Raw genomic sequence first — 6,000 nt, 5'->3', positions numbered from 1 at the left:
AACACCAGTGTGCATGGAAACTTCTGACACGAGACTGGCTGTGCTTTGCTTACTGAGAGAGGTCTCTGTCCTAGAGGACTTAGACTTAATTCTCTGCTTAGACTCTATTTTAAAATCAAATTTCCATTAAATCTGGAAGGCTACAGAATAAACCATTCCTTATTTCCCAAGCTGGCTGCATCTCAGAGTAGGTAGTATCTGAACTCTGTCACACTGCCACAGTTTGTAGACAACTCTCTGGGGAAGGGTTTTGACACTCCCAAAGAAAGGTAACTCAGGCAGGAGGAGGATGTGCCTGCCAGGTAGCACTAGGCAGCTTGTCAGTTGTTGTGCTCCAGTTGGAAGATGGAGGTAGTGTGTCACCAACATAGAGTGCAGGGGGCATCTGTCTGAAAACTGTTTCCCTCCTGGCTGCCTTACCAGTTTCTGCTTATACAATGCAGGCAGCTTGGGGGAGCCATATTGTCCCTAGAAGCTCATAACACATGGACAAATGATTAAAAACACACGGAAAACAGTTCCGCAGCTAAGCTGTAATTCAGATGGGACGGAAAATCAACTTGCAAAGCTTTCAGCTGACTCAGGGCCAAGTGTAGGACAGAATGCAGAAGGAGTTGCCAAAAGAAAGTTGTGTGTGTGTGTGTGTGTGTGTGTGTGTGTGTGTGTGTGTGTGTGTGTAGGGGGGGTGGTGCAAATCATGGATCAGAAGCCTAAAACAATGATGCCTTGTATTGACAGCCCTTCTCTGAGGCTCTCCAAGAGCAGGCACCAGAATCAACTCTGAAAATATTAAAACCTTCATTTTATGAAAGTTTTTGGACAGATTTATATTTTCTACCCTCTATAAATAAAAGTTGGCTTTACTATCTTGGCAGCACCTATGCAGAAACATAATCTTAAGTATCTTTAATGTAAATATTAAAATATTACACATAATATTACCTCTAGGTGCAGGGATTAAGTAACAAGATGGCTGGAGACAAACTCTCCCCCCCCCCCTCTCTCTCTGTGTGTGTGTGTGTGTGTGTGTGTGTGTGTGTGTGTGTGTGTGTGTGTAAAAACATTGACAATAAGATGGGAAAATAGAGCAAACCTGGTTCTATTTATGCTCCTTGCCTGAGCCTGGGCCCAGGTTGACTATAAATGCAGGCAGGCTAAGACACCTCACACAAAGTTAAGCTTAACCGAATGCAAAACCCTAAGAAGGCTTATGGTATCTGCTCACTAAAATCACCTGGATTCTGCTGGGTAGAAAAGCAATGGGCGAAGGCACTTACTGGGAGCCTTTCCCTGCTGGTCCTTACTGTTACTTAGCTTCTGCCCTGAGAGCTTCTTCACTCCCCCATAGGCCCGACCCCCTTCTTTTCATGTGTAGCCCCATTTAGATCATTATCGATTTTATCCATGATCCATAAACATATCCTTCTTGGTATATGCAGCAAATATGTGCCTAAATGAAGAATGCTAAAGGAAATTTCAATAATGTGACTCCAGAAGCCATTCTTAGGAAGTAGCTCCCACCCAACGTCAGCCCATCAGCACAGCAAGCATTCTATTCTGTCAGACAAGACATGATGCCTTCATTTAGTTATTAGAATGGAATTTGCACATCATAGTTCTTGTCTGAAAGCAAGGCATCCTGGGACTTCAAGGGGGGCTTTTATAGTCATCTAGATGACCCCTGAAACAGTTCCACATTGAACACGAATGCCCTAACACATGAGAAAGTTACCACTTGTGATATAGAACCTTAAAACACCGGTTCTCACCCCCCACCACTTCCTCCTCCTCGCTGCAGTTAGTCAGTGGTGTGATTCTGAGAATGATTATGCTAAGTGAGAGAGAATGGCAAAAATAGTAGAGTGCATATGCGGTCCATTTATAGAAAATTCTAGAAGTTATAAGCCAATCTATAGTGACAGAAAGTTGACCAGGTATTACCTTGAGATGGGAGAAGCAAACTGGAAAGATCAGAAGAGTGCAAAGGAACACGTGGAAACTTTTGAGAGAGGTGGATATAGTATGTGTGTGTGTGTGTGTGTGTGTGTGTGTGTGTGTGTGTGTTTGTGTGCTCTAACTGCATGTACACCTGCAGGCCAGAAGAGGACATCATATCACATCACCGATGGTTGCGAGCCACTGTGTGGTTCTGGGGAATTGAACTCAGGACCTCTGGAAGAGCAGCAGCCGGTGCTCTTAACCATCTCTCCAGTCCTGCATTTATTATCTTAATTATGAGAAATGACATAAGCATATTATGTCAAATGATGCATGCTAAATGTATAGTTTAATTGTCAATTATAAACAGTATCAATAACGTTTCTTAAAGAGAGGAAAAAATTATCTGTAGGTGCCTGTAATCCCAGTACATGAGAGGCAGAAACAGGAGGATCAAGAGTTCAAGGACATCCATGGGTACACAAGGAATATTCTAGGCCATCTTGGGCCATATAAGATCCTTCCTTAAAATACAAATGCATAATACACACACGCATGTGGGCACACACACACACAGAGATAGAGATAGATAGAGATAGATAGATAGAGAGAGAGAGAGAGAGAGAGAGAGAAAGACAGAGACAGAGACAGAGACAGAGAGACACAGAGAGAGACAGAGATAGAGAGAGAAAAAAGACAGAGACAGAGACAGAAAGGGAGGGACAAGGGGAGGGAGGAGAAGAGAGTCTCTCATAAATACAGACAATAGGTTCTAATAAAAAACAAGCCAAAACAAAAAATCCACTTGCCAATTCAAACCCAACAATAAATGTAAATGGATAAAACATCTCAACTAAGACATCGCTGAGAGAATGAAAGGACAAGCCAAGAATTGGAAGAAAACATTTTATTATGCAGAGTAAAACTCAAGAAAAATGTTTTTTTTAATGGTGTGGGGATGTGAACAGGTATTTCCCTAAAGAAGATCTATAGATGGCAAATAAACAAATGAAGGTATAATAATAATAATAATAATAATAATAATAATAATAATAATAATAATAATAATACCATTAGTCACCAGGCACACATGAACTCACCCCACAGTGTGGTGGAACCACCAGCGTCACAGGAGCAGACCTCCACAGTAAGTGCTGGTAAGCATGAGGAAAAGCTGAAGCATTTGGACTCTTCTGATGGAAGTAGAAAATGGTGTGAGCGCTTTGGGAAACAATTTTATGGTTTCTTAGAAGCGGATGCTGCCCAACGATCCAGCCATTGAACTTCTAGGTATTAGTATTAGGGAAGAGATAGTGTAATCCCCATCAGAGACTAACCATGAATGTTCACCACAGTTTTATTTGTAACGGCCCCAACTATAAACTACGTGTCCATGAGCCACGTGGGTGTCTTTATGAGCGTTTGAGGTAACACAGATTAGAGAATTTTGAGCTGCACTTTCAAACGCTCTGGCTGTAACAGATTTCTTCCCGTTGCCCCTGTGTTTTACTGCGCTTTTGGAGTGTTTATTCCATTTAGATTGTTCTGGTTATACTACTGAGCTATCTATGACAGTCCCCATTATTGCAAGAATAGCTGTAGTACACTAAGAACACTAAGGGCTGCTACTGACGCATTCCTGGGATTAGTATCTGTGTTTTTTCTTCCTGATCAGTCTGGCTAGAACTTCATAGAAATTGTTTTTTGAAGCAGCATTTTGGCTTCACTGTTATCACCAACTATTTTCCACTATTCTTCATTGTTTTTCCTAGTGCTGGGGATGGAGCCCGAGGCCCTTTGCACGGCAGAGAAGCCCGATACCATGGGGCCTTTGGGGTTTTGAACCATGGTTTTATCATATAGCACAGGCTAGTCTTGAACTTGGACTCCTGCCTCTGCCTCTGTGTACCTCTGTGCTCCTGACATTCCTTGGCGTTCTAGTGTGACATTTGTTACCTCCTTACTTCTGCCTCCTCCTCGTCTACTTTTCTTCTTTCAAGACAAGGCCTCACTATGGAGTCCTTGATGCCCTGGAACGTGCTGTGTAGATTAGTCTGACTTTGAACTCACAGATCTGACTGACTCCTGAGACCTGAGATGAAAATCAAGTGTGTACACCACACCCAGCTATTTCTTCTCATGACAGTACAAGTGGGTTGTTGGGTGAAGATCTATGACTTTTTAATAAAAGATTATTATAAAATTTCCCTTAAGCGCTGCCTTAATGACGTCCCACAAATGTTGATCTATTTTTTATTTTCTCCAGATCAAAATACTTGTGAATTTCATTTTTAAAATTTTATCCATAGCATACACATTAGATAAATGTACAGTGTGGTGGGTAAACACTCAGAGAATCTTCCAAAAATGTATTTGTCACTGATTCCTAATTTAATTCCACTCTATCTAGGGGATATATTCTGCTGGGCTGGAAAAGTACACAGACATTTTATGTTTCTGCCCTAAAACTTTGCCTTGGTAAATGTTTCAAGTGTACTTAAAGATAAACGGCAACACTTCCGGATATCCAGAAGTCTGTTACACTGTTGCAGTGAGCTGCAGCTAGATTCTGCACCCTTGCTGACTTCCTCAACTGCTGGTTCCGCTGACTTTAAAGAAAAGGGTATCCACCGGCCTAACTGTGAAGACAGATCTACCCACTCCTCTCCCTTCTATCAGCTTCCGCTTTGCATGTTTCTAAACTTCATTACCAAATGTATGGACGCTTCGGATCACAAGGTAACGTTGCTGATCTGTCCCTTAGCATTATAAACCAACCTTCATTATCCTTGGCAATATTCTTCCCTTTAAAATGAGTGCTGGCTGACATGAATGTAGCTAAGTGGCAGATCTCTTTCAACCCGTCTACTTCTCATGGGTTTTGGGTATTTATATTAAAAGTATGTTTCTTATAAGCAGCATGTAGTTCAGTCTTAACATGATTTTTCTATACGGTGAGTTGAGCCAGTCTGCCCTTTGAAGGCCAAAATGCAGGTGGAGAGAGGAGGGAAAGGTGGACCCGAGCGCACTCCTTGGAAAGTGTTGCAGGTTACCACGAGGCCGCTAATGGGAGTGTTGCTTGATCTTTGTTCCCTTCTGTCTTAAGATAAACGGAATTTTATTACCTAGCAGAGTATAGGGCCTATAAAAGCTGTTCAAAATGAACAGTTCTGTGTAAGTTATGAGGATAGTATATTCATTTCCTGAACGATCCTACTCTAAAGGCTTGTAAAATTAATTTCATGAAAATCACGGTGCTCTGGACCTTACTGACATCCAGACACTCTGCTCTTAGTGGCAACTCTTTGCCATGATTGATGGGGAGGGAGGAGAAGACCAGTGAGGCAATGTTACCAGTTTCAACTTATGCCAAATTTAGCATTCCTTGCCCATGAACCAATGATATAAACAAGCAAACAAAATCTGGGTGAGCGTCAGGCATAAAAGGGACGGTGTATCTGAGTAAGTCAGATAAACACACAGCAGAGCCAACATCCTGTTTCCAGCTTTTGGGAATGAATTTTATCTGGAGACTTTTCATAGCACTTCACAGTTTGAAATTCATCAACGTAAAGTATTCTCTTTGGGGCTAGGGATAAAGGTCAGTGGCAGAATGCTTACTTAATATGTGCTGGTTTTAATTTCCAGCACCTCAACAAATTATAAAATAAATAGCTTTTAGTGTATTCACTGGATTGTGTAATCATCACCACAACCTAATCCCAGAGTATTTCCAACTCCTCAAAGGGAAATTCTATACCCATGGAGAGTTCGTTTCAAGCCCTCAATTTCTCGACACCTTGAAAACTTCAGGTTCACTTTGGATTTATAAATTTGCCTATTCTGGGCATTTCATATAAATAGGATCATACAACATATGGTTTAGGGTGTGTCTTTCATAAACTTTATAACACTCAAAAATATGTGCTAGAATACAATAAAGCCACCTGAATATTACTATTGAAAGAGATTCAATCTACCATTTTCTGTATGGTTATGTTTGTGGTGTGTGTGTGTGTGTGTGTGTGTGTGTGTGTGTGTGTGTGTGTGTGTGTGTGTGTG

The sequence above is a fragment of the Rattus rattus genome, chromosome 1, assembly GCF_011064425.1.
Source record: "Rattus rattus isolate New Zealand chromosome 1, Rrattus_CSIRO_v1, whole genome shotgun sequence".
Lineage (NCBI taxonomy): Eukaryota > Metazoa > Chordata > Mammalia > Rodentia > Muridae > Rattus > Rattus rattus.
This window is presented reverse-complemented; position numbering follows the sequence as displayed.